The 20,045-nt window shown below is 42.7% G+C and overlaps 2 protein-coding genes across 6 annotated transcripts in view; one reads left to right on the top strand and one right to left on the bottom strand.

The window, feature by feature from the left end:
• The window catches only part of LOC124211577 (zinc finger protein 845), a 38,822-nt gene extending 27,962 nt beyond the window's left edge, over window positions 1–10,860 (bottom strand). For both annotated transcript variants that reach the window (XM_046610787.2, XM_046610789.2), the window contains exon 1: window positions 10,568–10,860. The gene's annotated coding sequence lies outside the window, so the exon portion shown is untranslated. The remainder of the gene's footprint in view (window positions 1–10,567) is intronic.
• The window catches only part of tio (zinc finger domain-containing protein tiptop), a 117,671-nt gene continuing 103,283 nt past the window's right edge, over window positions 5,658–20,045 (top strand). Inside the window, exons 1-2 of one of the 4 annotated variants that reach the window (XM_069133442.1) lie at window positions 5,658–6,453; window positions 7,025–8,604. The gene's annotated coding sequence lies outside the window, so the exon portion shown is untranslated. Of the gene's footprint in view, window positions 6,454–7,024; window positions 8,605–11,710; window positions 13,750–20,045 lie in introns of those variants that run through there. The other 3 variants (XM_046610784.2, XM_046610785.2, XM_046610783.2) reach the window with 3 other exon arrangements.

Below are 20,045 nucleotides of genomic sequence, written 5' to 3'. Positions count from 1 at the left end.
ATCACTCGAGGCTCATTTACCCCAAGATTCAGAATGTTATCTGTTTAGTCGAAGTTTCGCCGGTTCTTTTTATACCCTGAACTCTTTTCGGTGGAACGTCGGAGAAGTTGAGATAAAAAAAAAAAAAAAAAAATGAAAAAAAAACGGAAACCAAAAAAGACTTCTGTATCCGATATATAAATTTTTCCCCTCCTGGTAAAACAAACATTATACGGTCGACGTGGGTATTCGATTTTTGGTGTGCAGAGAGTCGGCGCGTCTGCGATCCTTCAGGGCTAGACGTATAATATCCGGGTGAGGTGCTCATAGAGACCTGGCGTAATTTAGTACTTAGACTGCGTGGGTCCCGTTCATGTATAACTGCAGTGCAGGGAAAGAAAAAATAAGAGCCGTCACCTGCACGCTTGTGCAATTATATATATATATATATGTATATATATATACACATCTCGACGCGTGTGGTATACGTAGGTATAAAATAATCACCCAATTAAAGCACAATGAACTTACACACCTATATATAATGTACAACGTTTCTACCCGTATAACAGCGTAGGTGTGCAACACTCGGGGTGTACATATATATGTATACCTACTTCACTTTGCGAACGGATGATGAGTTGGCGTGGTTATAGGCCGCCTTGTAACTTCCTATAACAGTGTGAACTTTCCAGTGTAACGAAGCTAGCGTATAAACTCGGTATTACCGGAGAAACTCGACCGTCAAGCATCGTTCATCCGCTAATTCCCGCACGCGAATATCTCCGACTGGTGTAGATACGACGATAACAGTCCCTGAAAAGTTTCTCAAGTCATCGATTATGTGAGGATCTTTGGGAACCTTTCGTATACGGTATTAGTTGACCTCGTCGCATCGCGTCCTTTGCAAGACTTTCGTTTCGGGAAATTGGAAAGTGCGGAACAATGGTTGGACTCGAGTAAGATATAAGCGAGTCGAATTCATCCAGGTTAGTGAAACTGAAACAGCTTCTCAGGATCCAAGGTTCGAGGGATATTAGAGGAGATCGGACGAGGGCATGGTTGTAAATTGCACGCATCGCAGGTGAATTACACGAGAGTCGAACGATCCTCGTTTCTCGGAGTGGATCGAGGGACAGAACCGTGAGGACACTGCAAGGTACGGTGATCTCGAGCTGAAAGGGTCCGCGGGAGGGGGTAGAGAAGGGGGGAAAAGGGGGAGGAACCCGTCGACTGTCGAAGAGGAAAAAAACCCTGATTACCGATAATCCCTCACACAACACGGGCATTACCACCGCGAGTCCACCGGCAGTGCTAATTGGAACTCCCACGTGGATATCCATATCAAATTATTCAGAATTCGAAGGTTAACGTACTTATATTTGGTCAATAAATTAGCCGGTCGTAGAAAGCCGGTAACTTTGGTCTTCGCCTCTGAGAAAGACTCGCAGAGCACACGTGGTCGGTCCGTGCGTGTACGTATAAGATTTTTATGATACCGTCGTTTTGTGGATACGACTCGGACTGAGACAGGACAGAAAAAGAGAGATGCGCGCATGTTTGTGACGGGTTAAACCGTGACTCGACTTTTGACCAATTAAGCCGGATGCCCGCGCATATCTTACCGATAAATCACTCGGTTCGCATTATCATTCCAATTCCGATACAAAATTCTCACTCCTTTGCGTTAATAACCAGAAAAAATCGATTTCTGTCACGCGGTTGCGATCTTCAAACGACGTACGCATCGGACAATCGCAGATCGAAGTTTATACGTCGGATTTAAATTCTACCCTTCGATTAGGTATTGTAATTAATGAATCCATAAATTGTCCACCTAAGAATGGCGAGTCCAAGTTTTTGCGAATAAAAACGAAACCGTAATTATACGAGTACAGGCCGTATTTTCAGGCGAAAAAAAAAACCGTATAAATAATTTACCTCGAACCGACGTCTTATTAGCAATTGTGACAAAAGCGATCATCGTGATTTCTCTACAGTGCATCCTTTCCTTATCCGTTCGTTATCGCACGCACGGGTTATACATATAACACGAGAAGCGGGCAATGAAAGCGGAAACTTACGGTCGACTTGTGAAATAAGTTCGGGCGAGCGGAGGTAAGAGAGCTTTGTTTATAATTCACCGAGACGGGTGAAAAAGCGGCGAATAACCGAAGGCATCGAGCATCTCGGCGGGATATTCCGTATGAGATAGGATACCACGGTAGGTACCTACGTACATCGGCATCGAGCCGATATAACCAACGTCGGTGAATTCGTTGGTGAAAAAGCTCGGGCGGCCCGAAACGTGGGTTTGAAAAGGCGAGCGCGAGATTACATACGACTGCCGGATCGAGTTACGGGCCGGTTCGGCGATACTTACGACCTGGCTAAGCGACGATCTCTTTTCGCGTTTCCGGAATAGGTTATTACACGAATCGCGGAATATGCTCGAATACGTTGGGACGGATCGGCTCTTTCGGCCCGCGTCGAAGATTCTGTCGGATATCCACGCACGCCGCGTAAACCCATCCCGACTCGATAGGCCGGGGAATATTTCAACGGACCCGACGTGTATATATAATAATATTAATTATGAAAATATACTATATAAGTGTAATATATATCCCCGAAGCCGGGACGTCAAGGTCTGCGGGGGTCCGTCTGCCTCTCTTCGACGTCAGGATAGCATGGCGCCACCGCTTCCAAACAACTCTCGGGGCATGAAGAATTATATATAACGCTCTGATCGTTGACCGACACTCAATGCCCGAGGAGCACACCGGTAATCTTCCATCCACAGCCGCGGCGAACTATTTTCGGAATTATGACCGCGAGTTGCGGTAGCGCGCACGTAAGATGCTGCTCGTCGAATTAAATAATTATGAGGTAAGGAGCCGCGCGACGGGCCCTCGAACTTGCGGCCATGGTGAATTTTTTAGGGACACCGGACGGACGCGGGGCGCTGCAGGGCTGACGGAGTCGAACTCTGCTTCCATCTGACTCCGCCATCTTTCCCTTTCACGAGAGGGGGCGAGACGAAGAGAGAAAGAGAGAAAGAGAGAAAGAGAGAAAGAGAGAAAGAGAGAAAGAGAGAAAGAGAGAAAGGGACTTCTGGCGTTGGGTAGTGTACTATAATGCGGGGAGGGTTCTGCGATGGCTGCACACACCGTGAGGAAGACTCGACAGGCCCCCGTCGTTTTCGTCTGGCATGGCAGTGCAGCGGTGGCGGTTTGTCCGAGTATGGGTGTAGCTGGGAATGGCAGGAATCGACGAAAATGGAAGATCGACATCTGCCGATCCTCCCTTCGGCGGCTTAACGCGACTTTAAAACGTCTTAAACCAATTTCGTTGCGCGATAAACCCTCCCCTTCGGATGTTATATCCCATACTACAGGGATCCATGGGACTTTTTCGATCGCCGTCTATTACGCTAATTATCGTCGCAGCCGACGATCCCCTTTCCACCGACTTTTCTCCTTCCATAAATATAGTTATGCCTATAACGGTCCGTGACGAGGCTTCGATAATTCCGAATTGCTTGTAACAGATATCGACCTCTGAATCGTTCGGAAGCAAAAGTCTTCACCCGAAGACTGTCAAGATTGGATTCATCGGGGAATCGTTACGGACCCCGTATTCTGTTGCGGCAATTTTTGTTGAGCTTACAAAAAATCCATTCGGCGATTAGAATTTGTTTCCTCAACGCCGCGTTCAAGAAGGTACGTGATTTTGATATGATTTTTTCTATAAGCTAGACAGTTTTGTGTCCGAAGATATTCCAAGGGAAATGAATTTAAGCTGGGATCGGATTATGGCACACCTGACCTTAATCAGTGATTCGTTGTACGAAACCGTATTCCACAAATAACCAAAATTCTGTAATTTATTGAAATTTTTTCGTTCCCGTTCGAGTTTATTACGCAGCCTTAATCGTTAAATACACGAAATACGGCCTTACGGCGTAACCTCATCATTTTGTCGATTTATAATTTATTCATCACGCTCCTCGTCAGCCTTGACTTATTCCAAGGCGTACATCATTTAGGAAGTAAAAAACGTCGCTGTTTATAATACCGGTTCAAGTTTCTCAGACGAAGCAATCCCGAAAGAACTCTCACTGCAGAATCTTTTCGCGGAATACCTTTCGTTGCGCGAAACGAAACTGCACACTTTGGACACAAGAATTACCATAAATCGTTCCCACTCGCGTTAAGCGTGTCTCATTTCCGACCGCTCGTCATCGTTTCAAAAAACAGATCCAGCTATCACAGAGTCGTGTCACTGCTTTCTCGGTTTCCAACGAAGGCACGTTCGAATTTCACTCCCCGCGTCCCCGCGGACGGAGCAAACACCATTCTACACGTTACAACTACCCCCGTAGAGTGCCTACGTCTTACATTAAGGAAATTTTGTCGTTGCTACACCGAAACCCGGCAATAAAATTTCAATGTCCGTATATAACGTTAAACACGTATAAGGTAATGTTTATTACGCGTTTAAAGTACTGCCGAATGGCGTGTAGAAAAGCATTTACGCGCGTATAATTACCCGGCTTTCTAAACAATTAGGTAAGGCTGCGACGGTGTTGGAAAGCACCTTATATCTCAAGCGTGCCTACCCACGCGTGTATTATACCTAAGGCGTACCAGGGCTAACCATCGTTGAGTCAAACATACACGTATGGCGTGGGTGGGTGCCTGCCTAAGCCGCGGTTAATCACGATCTCGACTAATTTCAATTAGCCAACGAGTAAACAAGACGCGAAATTGCTCGAAACGGGTTTCGGTACCGGCGATTATTACACTTCGTCGTAGTCGTCGATACGACGAAGCCGCTCGTTCGAGTCCCCGTGTAGCGTAAGTAGGTGTCTAACTGCGATATGTCACTCTCGCCGAACGAAAAACTATGAAATTAATTTAATCGCCGTTTGACAACATCGCGTCATTGTCGCCTGTGGCAGTGACGTCACTACGATTTACAACCGCAATGATCGGTACAACGTGGATCCGACCGTGGATGTGCCTCTGCCGGGCTCGGCTCGTACATCAAATCGTTCTTCTGACTCGAAATATTCCTCTGCGGACGTGTGGAGTTATAGTTACATCGGCGGCGCGAGTCAGCCTATCAGTTTTCTGTTTTGCCCTCTGACGTCAGCCCGAAGGTTACAAATCAAAAATCTGACACACGTATAAGGAATAGGAAGCTGCGCAATTTCGACTAATTGTATATCGTGTGAAACACGTTTGACGAATATTAGAATTTGTCTGCGAATTTTGAAAATTGGATCTCAATATAGCCTTCCGATGTTGAAGTTGGCGTGTAAAATAGTAATGGTACAGGCATCGCTGGCGTTCGCACTTCGCGTCGTTTACCTATTATTGAAAAAAATAGTTACGACAACTGTACCTTGGAATGGGAATTATCGCCTAACTGAAATAATTTATACGACATTCAAGTTTAAATATCTTCATTAACGCGCAAGGTTACCGGTTCTGCCACTGGCAACTTTTTTCCTCACCTGAGCTCAGACTTCGTAGAAGAAGCTGTTCGCGAAATACACGGATACAGATCGAATGCACGAAGCTATCTTACAGCTATTACGATTAGCCGAGGCAGTATGGGTGTAACGGTCGATCATACCGAGCAGAAATACCGCGACACTGTCGTCAGTGTGATTTTCTAGTCGCATGAGTGATCGGTAAAGCGGTGTCGGTGCAGTCTGCGGAGAGAACTCGTCCCTCTTTGATAACGGACGAAAGTATCCACGTCATATTTCATTTTATGACCTCAACTTACATTTCACCCGGAGACACGGACGTGTGAGGTGGACGCTCGGACTCGCTAGCTGCAATAAGGATCGGCCGCATGACCGGTACCTAACCATAATATATCTACCCAAGAGCAGGTTAGTTCCGTTACCACGTGCTGCACCGTCACAGCCGAGGGTCTTCTTCTGCGCTCTGACCCGCATTGTAAATTCAATTGTTGCGCAACGGGGACGCTTTCGGGACATTCGCAAAATCTCGGAGCCTTGCAGATTTTGAAATGACCGTCGAATCGTTTTACTGCCCCGAACTTCGTACCTGCGTCACGGTGAGTTGCTGGGCATCTTGGGCACAGTGGCTCTGTTTTCTCGCTATGTAGGTTACTGAACAGACAACTTCGAACGGCGAGGAAAATTCCTCATTTACTCGCGGCTTCTGGAGACCTTCGGTTGTATTTTGGATGCTGAAAAATTATACCTCAAATTCACATGGTCATACGCCACGTACATACATCGACGTTTATCGCAGTGCTTTTATGCGTATGTGCAAGGATTCGCCAATCGACGTGTAGTGATGAAATTTAAAAAAATGTATTCACTTTTTAAATTCATATTCGTGCAAAGATTACTGTGGTTAGTGGGTAGAAATCGTCCTCGGTTCGTGTCAAGGGTAGCTGGAACCATCTTCGTAATCTTCATGCTCCCAGGTACGGTATCGGTATGCCTGTAAGCTTGTTTTCGTGGGTGTAAAAGCGAGTTACGAGATATTGCATCAAGTTCAAGCGGCCCACACGAAGCTACTGCACAGCTCTCTTCGAAATATTGTCTTTATTCGTACGTAATACAGCCACCATTCGGCTGGTCATGAGTCACTTGCAGAATATCGGAAAAAGCAGAATTTCGCACCGTCAATGTGTACTTACCGTATATTCGGTTAAATTTTTTAGCACTCGAAAGATATTAAAAAAAAAAAAAAAAAACAGTAAGAATTAAAACGGATATCCTTCAGTTCTTTGATCTAATCGGGATTCAAACTATTTTTTCACAGTAAGGTTCGTATGATTGGCTAAAATTCTGAAACTTTTCAGGTTTACAAAGCAGTTATTCCAAGTTTGAGAACCGTCCAAAGTCACGTCGATGAGAAAGTTTAAATATATTGTGGGAATATGTATCGAGAAAAAATTCAAAAGTGAATTACCTGCTTATTTCAATATTGCAAAGACACTCAAGATAGGAAAATCAATTCTAGTGTAATATTTTCTTTTTTTTCTTTATCAGCCAAAGTTTTTCCAGCCAAATTCTACACTCGCACACATACGTGGACCAGATGATACAGCACTGGCCTAAATTAAACCACCCGTAAGAACGAGTGGAAATCATATATGAACATCGCGTTGGACTTGAACTTTGCATCGTGATGTTAAAGAGCACGAAGCTGGGTTATAATGTATAAGGTGTACGATTTTTGGCTGAGGATACAGCAGAGCCGGTGTCTGAGCTATAAGCGCGTGTGTGGGATAAGGTGATACCTATACACGTATGCGGAGAGTATTCTTATGCGTCAGAATTCAGGGGGACGGACGATCAATGCGGGACTTTTCATTCCTTTTCGTACACCGGGAGAGGTATAATATAAGGTTTAGAGTAGAAATCTTACTGGCGAGATTCGCGGCTGCAGAGCTCGGATCGCGTCGATGATTTGCGCAAACTTGAGACTCAACGGTGAATCCCTTTGCAGTCAGGCTACAGTGAAATTTTTGTGTCGCTTTTGTAGTGGAAAAATAATTTCACAGATTCGTACTGTAATTCAGCGAACTCAAAAACGACAATTTACCAAATTACAGTCAAATCGATGCAGTAAAAGAATGTTTTTTTTTTTTTTTTTTTCCAAATGACCCATCATATGTGTGTCACCGATAGTTAGGAGGTTAATACTGCAGCGCACAGTAGTAGTAATTCGATCAATTTATCTGTCTATAACTCAACTGGTACTATAAACACGGATCGCATAAACTTTTTCTATTTTATTACCGGTACACTGCTTTATGATATACCTAAACGACCGTTATCCCGATGTATTACATTAATAGGATGTGAACAAGTGTAATTACGATTGCACGCATGTACCTGTTAATTAATTATCAAAAAAATAAATATCTAAAAATAACGTCTAAGCAAATAATAATTCTGTATAGACGAGAGAAATTTTATGCAACACGCATTTATGGCAGGTTAGGTATGTATCAAGTATTGACAAATGTAGAAAAAGCATGTACATGTTACGTGCGGCGTACCTGCGCAGGTTAAAAATATAATCTAGCGCGTCTATGTTCCGGCATATATACGGTGAGAAACGTAAGTCGCAGGATAACTGCTGCAATGGCAGGTTAAAAGTGCTCGTACGTATCAGCATCGTGACGACAGAAATAATTTGCGCTCGCGGTCAAAACAAGACGGTAAATTAGCATGGCATTTCGATTGACAGGTTAACTAAGCCTGCATACGTGTGCGTATATCATAAATATACGTGTAATACCCCCGAGGCCAATTAACGCAATAACATATCAACTTTTATAGTCGATCTAGACACGCCGATACTGTATAATATACCCTACACGTTGTAAGCTTAGTTGCCGCGGATCGTTTGCTGCTGTTATACGCGCGTCCAAATTAATTATTCATTATCATATCTGTAATGTGTGGAGATATTGGTGTTGGCGCACATTTGACGTACAATATCCGTATATTATGTATAAATAAATAAATCGACGTTTGTCCCTGTAAAGTAGTCTTCGTACACTTCAAGGATGATACGGGTGTAAAATCGGGCATGCAGACATACCGGCAGTAAAATCGCGGTAAGTAATGGTTGTATCTATTTTTTTACTTGTATCATACGAGCGTAAATTTCATGTTCGACATTGATCATATGTCATTAATTTTTTGGTGCATGTAATCGTAAAACTATAAGTGATCTCCCGGCGGTTACATCACAAGACTAGATTTTTCCAGTCGATCTAGCCGCTAGCCGCTGCTGGGACGATATAAAATTCGGTCGACGGATGATACATGTGTATTGAAATGTTGACCAAATCTGCATCAAGCAATTAAATATATGAATCAAGAAATTTTTATACTCCTATCAGCCTACGATCTACCAGATTGGATGATGCGGTATTCTATTTTTTGAATTTGTGTAGAATAGACTAGATTTATACAGAAACGGGTTTGTGAAAAACTGTAGAAGGCAGATAGATATAATATTCATACGTCATAAAAAGAATCAAATTATAACTGCGTCACAAATAGCGCACCGATGCAACTTCGAGCGCGCTTATTACGGAATAAAATTTTTTGTCCAATTACTCATACAGCGTATATAAGAGTTGATTGCATGATCAATATATTGAAAAAAAAATGCTATTACTCGAACTGCTATAGACTATACTAATAGTTTGAACTGTTGCAAAAAATTAAAATCTATTTCAAATATGGTCTGGCGTCATAGAGAAAAAAACGCTTATTTTCTTCTGGTCAATTTTACCGTTTGTATGTTCACTGCATAAATCGCGGACTATAGCAGTAAAAGATTGAATATAATCACTTTCCGCTAAAATAAAAATTCGGCTTCAAATTATCAACTCATGATCTCTCTAAACCGAGTTGACTTTCGTTTACAAATTGTAGAAAAAATTTTAAAACGTCAATGATTTACGGATATTTTTTCTTGCGAGTAGCAATACTGCAACTTTTTACGAGAATTTGCCGGTTCTGTATCCATCTCAATATCGTCCGACGTGCACGTTATTATAAACTAGAAAATCCTGCGAGTGTCACAGTTGAAACGCGCCTGCATTTCGTCCCCTCGTTACAATTCTCAAATCGAAAAAAATCACCATCCGTGCACCGCAGTCCGATCGCGAATTTCGAAAAATCGGCGTGAACAAGTAACTTGGCTTTAAAAAATGCCGAACCCGCGGTCGCGCAACGAGAACGAAGAGCTCGGGCGTGATTCGAACACCGGGAGTACAGGGGTTGGAGTCTGTTGTTCGCGTCACCAAAAACGAGGAAAAAAACGTCAGAACGCCGATCTTCGAGTCACAATGCGGGTATTAATCACGCGCATAAGCGCGCGCGTGTGTGTGTATACATATTCATATATGTATATATATACATGTACATATTATGTGTATGTCGAGAATAACCGGAGACGCGGGGATGACGGAGAGACGGAGTCGAGAGAGCGTGCTGAGTATGTGCAGCGTGAGGTGGAGTGGACTAGATAGAGACACGGCGACAGGACATAAACAAGTAGCGCGGTGTGTGCGGCGAGTCGAACTCTGCGCGCGTCCGCTCGGCGATTGGGGGCGGGGCCTTGGTCACGTGACGCGTTCGTCCCCCGTAGCCGGGTAGTGGGGGTACTCTATGACGCTATAGATCAAAGAGACGCCGCCTACCAACCCTTTGGGGGGCGGAGCCTGGCGGCCCAGTCGCCTCGTAGCGCCGCCAGGCGGCCGGGCGGCGAGTCGCGACGGATAACAACAAACAAACACTCACGCCAAGGGAAAATCCGAGAGACGCGACGCCGCGCGTGAAACGAGAGTCACGCGGTGTTTCGCGAAAGCCCGACGAGACGACGCGCGGCGAAGTCAAATTCTAAGAGTCGAGTTTTCGCGCCGTTTCTCCAACGCCGAGCGATAGTCCCGACTGTTTTGAGGTTATGTCGGGTTTAAACGTAATTTCTAGACTCTCGGACGAACGCCGAACCGTTTACGAACTTTTGAGGAACTCCCGCTGTCTGTACAGAGTAAGGCTACTCACCGTTTGCTGTTGAAACTACCCCTGTACAGTTGATCTTGATAAAACCACTGAGAAACTCACTGGTATCAAAAATCAACTTCACTGTTTAGTACCTCCGTCAGCCACCGACACCCTGGCGGAGCAGGCGTCGCTATAGCTTCCCTCTCCGTCCTCTTGACGCTCTTTCTCTCTCTCTCTTCTCTCTCTCTCTCACATCTCGTTCCGCAGCGGCAGAGAGCGAGGGGGAAACGCGCCCCGCCTCCTTCCAAACACGCTTCGCCTTCATGGAGTTCCTTCTGAATCGTCAACCAGCCGCATCGCCAGTCCGCATTACCGAACGTTGCAATTATTTTTCATATCGTTACAATTCGCCCCCTCCCCCCCCCCCCCCCTCCCGGCCCTGCTTCTCTCTCCTTCTCTCACACGAGAAAGTAATTCGCGAGTAATTGAGAGCGATGAGAATATAAAAGGATGAAAAACGGATCAAGGGGCGGAGTGGGAGGGGGGGGGGAGGGGGAAGCTACGTAAACATTATGCAATCAGCGCAAGCTCGTCGAAACGTACGGCATTGCGTCCTTTTCCGTACGAATTCAGGCTGAGTATTAATTTTCTTTTTCATCGTAGCGGATCGCATCGCCTACAAGTATTACAGGTAATCGCTAGCTTTATGATTCGCGCGACGATCCGGCCGAGTTTGCGGGGCCGACGACGTTCGCGTTTCGCACCGGCATCCGCTGACGGCGACGTTCGGCGAGTGGCTGGCGATTGCGCCCGCGCCTGGATAAGTCGCCCTCCTACTCACGAACACGAGGAAGCCTTCCTCCCCCTCCCCCCCCCCCCCCCCCCCCCCCCAAACACGGACGGAACGGAGAGACGGACGAACGAACGAACGAACGAACGGACGGACGGACGCGAGACGCGGGCAAAGCGGGCAACGTCGACGGCGACGGCGGCAACGTTCGGCAGCAGTACTCAATCTGCTCACTCAACGAAGCAGGCAAGCTCGGCCCGCCGCTCCTCCCGGGAACCGCGGCAGTTCCTCCTCGGCTTCGCTCTCTCCTCTCCTCTCCTCTCCTCTCCTCTCCTCTCCTCTCCTCGCCGCTACTCTCTTCTCCGCTCCTTTCCTCGGCGCTGCTGCTTTGGTATGAACGCGACGCGCGAGGACCTCCCCCCCCACCGCGGGGACGCCGCCGCGACGCCAGTCGCCACTCAGTCAGCGCTGGACCGCCGCTCGCTCAATTTCGTACACGCGTTTCATTGAAAATCCACCCCCCCGCTCGGCCCACGCCGCCACCCCACGCCGCATAAGAAACGCGCTCGCGCGTCGAACTCGCGATAAAACGCAGTTCGTCGAGATCGCTGTTCAATTTTCATTGCGGTTTCCGCGTTTGATCGTACCCCCCGTTACTCCCCTCCCCCCGTCCCCCATTCTCCCCGTCCTCCCCCTTCGGCCATCGCACCCTTAACATTGTGCGGAACTTTGCCGCAGGCGAGTCTGTGATCCTCCTTCTTCGCGTCCCTCCCCCCCTAAAATTTGACCCTCATCCCCTGCCTCTCCCTCCCTTCCGTCGCATTTCGCAAGCCGGCCCTTCATCGAGGACTGGTTCGTCGGCTTGGATGGCTGGTTGGTCACTCGGAAACAAAGCCGATCCGTCAAATCGGTATAACGGTGTAAATGCGAGAACGATCGAAACAATTATTTGCGTTGGTGTGTAAAAGTAACAAAGGAACGTGGATTTTTTACGTCAAAAGTATCGCGGCAGTACGCTAGAATTTCAAACTCGTGATTTGTTCTTTGATAATTATACGCTGGTGTTTCGTTGAGATTTATAATTCTTTATTATATTGTTTGATGTTCTCTCGACTGTGTTTTTTTTTATTTTTGGCCTATATAAAACGTGGGTGCGTGCAGTTCCTACATGTGAAGTGTCTTTTACGATACATTAATAATAATTGTACAAATGTATGAATAGAAAATGAAAAATTTATAATCCTTAACCGTTAAAACACATATTCAAATAATAGCCAGTGTAGCCATCGATAAAAACATTCCTGTGCAGCAATTGTTGGATGTTAATAATTTACGAGATTTTCATCTCGCCGGTTGATTTTTCTCTCTTTGTTTTTCCTTCTTTTTATCATAATTGCCGTTATATCGATGTCAGGATTGCAAAGTGCGATTTCATAGGGTAATAATAAATAATTTTTTCCTCACTACTACGTTGTGAAAATTATTACACCTATGATAAACTTGACTTAAATCATGCAGTTTACATATTAATTTGCGTCATATGCATGTTACAAAAGAGTGGGAGATGAATAAAACGAATGAATAATTTACCGCGGATAATTTATAAAACGCAACTATTACACCGTTGACATCGACACTATAACGCACAACGCGTATATACCACCAACCTGTTACGTTGCTGCAGCTGATTCCGACTACACTGTATCTATCCGCCTCTCTCTCTCTCTCTCTCTCTTTCTCTCTCTCTCTCTCTCTCTCTCTCTTTCTCTCTCTCTTTCTCTCTCTCTCTCTCTCCTTCCGTCTCCCTTTCGTTGGATAAAGTGATTTATAGATCTACGCGACATATTACAACAAAGTCAGTGACAAAGATAAGAAAAAAAAAAAAAAATAAAAGAAATAAAGAAACAAAAAAAGTAACATAAATACATCGAAAGAGGGAGGAAGTTAAATCTGGATATCATACAGAGTAAATGAAGAAAAGGTTGAAAAAGAATCAGGAAGAAAATGTAAAAATGAGGCTGAAAATGCAGACGAGTTGTAATAATAACAATTATGAGAGTCGAACGGCGGAGAGGAGATAAGACAAGTGTGCGTGCATATCGATAAATATAAATAATTATATCTATATCAAGGAGAAATATATTAATCCTTGAGATTCCAAAAACTGTTTATACATGCTGTGAAAGTTCGGTGATAAACTGCAGTGAAACGGAGTGGTGTATTTCTTTGTGCGTCGCGGTTTCCACGTTGCGTGCGTGCGTAATTGTAATTTTTTTATTAAAAAAGAAAAGAAAATAAAAAATTAAAATTTACACCGCAAGACGCAGCAGAAAAAAATAAATAAATAAATAAAACAAAACAACCGAAGAACTGGAGGCCTTCAGGAGTAACGAAGGCCACCGCAGGACGCAGATGACCCGAAGAAAACAGCACGCTCCTCAGCGAATGAAATGTGAGCAAAATTAACGATCTATATGCGGTACATACCTGTATTATGTTCGTATTTGAATCCTCCAAATTGTATGCTGTAAAGTGTCCGATTTCATCCGGCAGGTTGCAAAAAGCCCGATATTCCGATGCGCCACGTGACGGATGTCGTGGTTGAAGATGCTTCTCTACGCTCGCTATGTTGTGTTTGTTGTTGTTTGTGCAATAGGTGAAAATTGGGAAAATTTATTTCAATTTATTTCAATTTATTTTAATGCCAAGAGATAACGTAAGAGAGAGGATCACGACCGTGGAAGTTGGAGAGCCGATGATGCGCCTGGATCGACTGTGTATATGCAATGTATAATATCTACATATAATAATGATAAGTGTGCGTTGCAGGTAAAACTATAAATCTTAATCGGTGTGGTACCTAGGTAATGGAGTTTACAGTTCCGCTATGCTTATATTGCGAGAAGAGATGATGTTGCCGGGAATGAGTTATGGGGAAGAGATATTCGAAGCTTGTTCCCCACTTTACTTCTTCTTGCCGTCTGGAATGGAAACGAATTCTGCAGGGCCGGTTCAGCCTCGAGTTCGCCATAGTCGATATTATTACACGAGCGCAAACGCGTGACGATTTCTCGCCGTCGACGGATCGTGCGATTATTCGGGAGAAATACCTTGCCGAGAATTTTTTTAATACGTCCCGCAAGCTCTCGTCACGTTGCTGCTACTGCAGGGTAATATCACGCGTCATTTTGACCAGTATACTTATTCAATTTTCCCGCCATTTGTACAGGATTAAAAATCCACACACGGATCCGTGTGTAAAAAGAATTTCTTTCGCCCGTATATGCCTCAGTGAAATAAAGTGCAATCGCGAATGGTTATTTTATTTTCACAATAATTCTCAAAGAGAAATTTCGCTGGGATGAACTTTAGTCTTGTATAATTCTAGCACCGCAACCACGAAGACTGACTATATATATTTACAACTCAGTTTTTCGTCACTTGTACAGAAATAAGTTTTCGGTATCGTACGATAATATAACCTGTTGAATGACGCAAATGAGCGTTTTTTCCATCATTATTTTATTTCAATATAAAGTAATGAAGCGCGAATTGATTGAAAACACACCGTTTCTGTATATCTCGACGTATACGCGTACACGTATACGTTGTAATGTCGTACAGCCTGCACGTGTCAATTAGCGATCGCGATCGTTTCAGTTTATGCAGAATAAATGTTATGCCGACAAAATAACAGACAATGTTTGAATAACTCGGCTGCGTGACACCGGATCACTAATTAGTTATCCGTCTACGTGTTTCTCGCTACCTGATAATATTTTCTCACATATCGACATTTACATTTACACCGAAAGACAAACAGACGGAAATGACACTGCCACCGTGGCCATGATGAAACCAATTAACAATAACCAATCAACTACAATGTTGTGCATTTATACATTTTTACATGCTTTCCCTGTACATATCATCGTTGCTCTAGAAACGCGTTTCCGAAATGTCAAATTTCATCAAAATCTGTCTATACCTAAAACTCAACGCAGCCCACGATCAAACGAAAAATTGTCATACCTACAAATAATAGCCGCATTATTTTTTTTGCGATATACGACGATGGGCTTTGTTAAGATTTAATTAAAACGAGCGAAGTTAAGCTGAATGAAGATTAGTTGAAAAAAAAAAAAAGAAAAGAAACTGAAAAGAAAACAGATTTGAAAATAATTCTCGGGCAGCTGACGCATGAATTTAGTTGAAACGATCCGTGGCCTCGCTAAATCTCTGCATACGCTGCATCAGCCGTGGGCTCTTACAGTTTTATACTTTCGTATGTGTGCATACGTGTCGACGCATGTATATATATTTAATATGTATGCGGCCGAGATGTATGGTTTATAAAATCGGGGTTTAATTGATGCCGCAACGAAGACTGAAATATAATTCAGCGTCCCAGCTGCACGCTGCGGGGAGAGGATCGGATGTGGGTATAGGTTGATTTGTGGTAATGGTATTATATATTATATCTGCAGCGTGGTGACGAGTTCTCAACGTCCTCCTCGTGTCACTAACTCCCAGTCGTCGTCTTACTGTAACACCGCGACAGCTTACATCGCGCGTCTATAAATTCCAAACTGTTTTTCTCGCAGGCTGCTGGCTCGTAAGAATTTCATTCCGCAGGCCTCGGCAGCGGCCAGCCAGCTTCACAGTTTTCCCCCTTCTTCCTTTCGAACCGCGGACGATTTTTAGAAAATAAGAGTTTTAAATTAATTAATTTCTCGGAATGTTGAATTTTATTAACCAGACGATAGACTTTGTAGGTTCCCTAGTTTAAATCGACAGCACGAGTCGAGGTTTATTTTCAAAGTTGATCCTAACACGTGATCGCTCTCTCAGGTATAATTAATTACGTGACTAATAACTCGCCTCGAACGATACGCTTGCATGGCGAAATTATGCATGTCTACCGAAAGAGATACTCGCCTAATTTAACAAATTTACTTAATAAGAACGTTAAGATTCAAGCAGCTATAGCTACGAATAATAATGTTAATGATGTTTACTGTTATACATATATAGAAAATATCATTTATATAATACGTCTGCTTAGATCTTGTTTTCAATTCATACACCTCCGTCGAAAATATCTTTTTTCTTCTTTCTTTTTTCTTTATTAACGACGTTAACAAGAGGTATAAAAATACTCTGCAATTTATCTTTCATTGTGTGTTTTATCTCTTCTCGCAAAGAAGTCGAATTCATGACTCGAACTAGTCTGCAGGTGAAATAAACTCGTCAACCGAAGTGCGGACAAGTAATACACGGTGACTATTCGTCGACCGTGTCTATGTTGCGTGTGTACAATGTTGTAAATTGTTCAGGATAGGATGTATCTATACCAGGAGCACAAATCCGGGGATATTCACCACCGGTCGGGGCTACTGCCGTTTCGGTAGCTAATTTCTCCCCCATACGGCAGTAATTTATCGAGCTCTAGGTGAAAGGTACCGTAAAATACAATTTTATACCTTCGCGTAGGTACCTATAACGAATAAATTTTTCGCCCGCGGATATAATTGTACACTTATTTATTATATACGCGTGAAATCTACGACCCTTTATACATTACATACCGTACCTAATATCCTTAGTTTCTAATCACGGCGATGAAAATTTCGAGGTACTTTGCGTTTTGAAGATTGGACCGAGAAATTTTGTTTGGAAAAATTTTGCGAAAAACGTCAAGTGGAAATGTGCGGGAAACATTGTTATTGGATAACAATCACACGAAAATGATTCTATAACGATTGTACGACGTTTATCTATTCGTTTAGGAAGTTTTTATATATATCGCGAGAGATAAAAATAAATGGCATATTCGTGGTGAGTTATTGAAGTAATCTGAAAGCCGTATAATTTTACAATTTGCTATTCATGTTCAATTCTGAATGCAAACGGTAAGGAAAAAATTGGCGGTGATCGGCTCGTCGAAAGTTGAGTAGTTCGGACAATGTGTGTTTTAATATCCGTTTGTAACGCAACTGTATCGAAATTATCAGGGAATGTACGACGTCGATTCTAACGCGGGCACTTTGCGTCCGATATCTCGTTAATTTCTTTGCACCGCATGATTATATGACGGTATGTATAAAGCTTATAGACCGAACCTCGCCCGTAGGTATGTCGCATTATAATATTGCGTGTCGCGAAGCAGTTTCTCAATCGTTGTAATATAACCCGTCGCTAATTGCTGCGTACGCGAATACCGTCGCCGTTTTATAATCAATTTCTCTATACCCTATATAAAATAGCTGATATCGAAAGAAAAGAAGAACGGCGTGAAAAAAGAAGGTGCAACGGTAATGAAATAAGACTAAGATGAGATATAAAAAAATAAAAACGTGAAGTAAAATCGCAAATCACTGGACGGAAAATATAACTATAATTACACTAATATTCTTGATCTGCGCAGCACGCACGATGTAGAATAATTACGATAAACGCTTTAACGGCTCTCTTCTCTAATATTTTTATATTCATCGGCTATCACTAGCAATAAAACTTGCATGTAAAATGTGTAATGTGTAATGTATATTGCAATGCGCTTATTACCGTACGATTTCGAATCGAAGAAAGTGCGACTCTGACTGCAATATATTTATACCTTCGCGTATTGAATAAGTTTCTTTCTTTCTCCTGTATATGGAATGTCTGAATTCTTCCCTCTGTATAAGGACGTGTTTGCCAGATATTAAACCTACGATAACAACGCTTCGCTGCCGTTAGACACGTAGAGCCTGCAACGTTGAAACTGAACGCAAGTCAACATTTCTCGCACGTTTATTAATTGATGGATACGTACGTCTATCGCATCGTGCTTGACTGATCGAAAATTTTAGCGAAGATGCCGGTTTTTGTTATTTTTTTTTTTTTGGTTTTTCTCTATCACCGACAGAGGAACTATAGGCATCAATCGCGATCAAGCCAATCCGTGTGAATTAGAACTTCATATTTCGTGAAAGTCTCGTTATTATTCGACAGAACTTCGACGATGTGATGGTATAACGGCGCAGTAACGCGTAAATCAACTCGAATAGGTAATTCCTAATAATTACCTGTCTCATAGAATAACGTAAATAAAAATAATTTATTTTTCTGAATTTTAAATTTCGAACTACCCAAGCGTTGTAACACAAGTTTTACGAAACAATTAATACGGTAATCGGATTAATGAGAAATTATAACCGAATAATATTTAAATAAATTTACTGAATACCTTTACAATTATACTCCAAGTACAATTGAACATTCTTTCTTATATTCAAAATCAAAACATAAAAACCGTAGGGACTAACAATCGTTTTATTTAATCTCTTATGCCTCTTGCGGGCAATAAAATTACCTCTTTGGCTTGGCGATATTTGAGTATATATAGGTAATTCATTTGGTATGACGGACGTGAAGCTGTGTATTCGAACCGCTCTTTTTAACGATAGGACCGACGATTTTGCGTCTCTATTTCGAAACCGCATCCTCCTGCAGGGGCGTCTTGACGCCGGCTCTGGTGCCGGATACAAAATGGTGGCGTCGAAGTGACGCGCGCGGTGCAGAGACTATGCCTTATATGTATACATGCATGTGATGCGGTAAAACGCATGGCGTGCCGCAGCAGGTGATCTTAAGTTGAAGAAGTATAGGAAGAAATTGAACAAAGTATTAAGTTTCAGGATTTTTCCTGGCCGGTAATTTGTTGAACATTGGACGATTCCTTATACATATTAAAGGACACAAATTAACTTTCTGTAGATGAAAGTTTGCACGGAATATTATTATAGTATTATTGTAGATAGCAGTGTATCTTTCATTTCAATTTGAACAAATGAAATACGTATGATATTTGAAACAATGTCATCTTTAATTAGATTATATTATACGTAGGTATGCATTAAACTTACGAAAGCAGCGAGATGAGTCGACGGCTGCGGTGAAATTTGTCAAGATATTTCAAATTCCGGTTATTCCAGTTACACGCAGCCGCAACATATGTTATAAAGTGTCCTGCGGCAGTTTTACCTGCATTGTGTGTAATGAGTAATATGCCGGAGGCGGTTTTTTTTTTTTTTTTTAGTACCTAATCGTATTTATATGCATGCGCTTCAGTCACTCGCCGATTATTTATAGAGATTTTCTAAATCTTTTTTTTTTCTCTTTGTACTACAGGTATTTTCACTCCGACATCGAATAGATCCAGCAACAGAAGTTATTGCGGCTTGATCTATCGATCAAATCTGCCGATGCGTCGAAAACGGAATATTCGCGCGATCCGTTCTGAAAATTTTAATCTTTCAATTTACAAGGATAAATGAATCGTAACAAGATTTCTTGACTTGAAGTAATAGAATTCTTTCATTCAAGAAGTGTTCTCACGGTTTAAATAATTTGAGAAATAATTCTCCGACAGTTTACGAAGTTAAAGTTTCTAATTAGCGACCTCACCGTGATGGAACACTGAAAAAAATTACCATTCTACAAGTTTTTACACAGTAAAACGATTCTGAAGTAACGCAGTTTCCTATTTTTACTAAAAATACATCGTTGCATCAAAGTTTCGAAGTATAATGCTGAACAACAATTGTGCGTGGTTAATTTCGTGAGGTTACATCGTGTTACAAAATTTATCGTAAAAACATTTCCTGCACGTTAACTAAATTCTGCAGCATCAATTTATCAGTCTCCCAATATCTTTGAAAGTCAATTCATTTTTACTAATTCTCGACAATATTGCGGTCGTTA

Source organism: Neodiprion pinetum, chromosome 2 (assembly GCF_021155775.2).
Source record: "Neodiprion pinetum isolate iyNeoPine1 chromosome 2, iyNeoPine1.2, whole genome shotgun sequence".
In the NCBI taxonomy this organism is placed as follows: Eukaryota; Metazoa; Arthropoda; class Insecta; order Hymenoptera; family Diprionidae; genus Neodiprion; species Neodiprion pinetum.
This window is presented reverse-complemented; position numbering and strand designations above follow the sequence as displayed.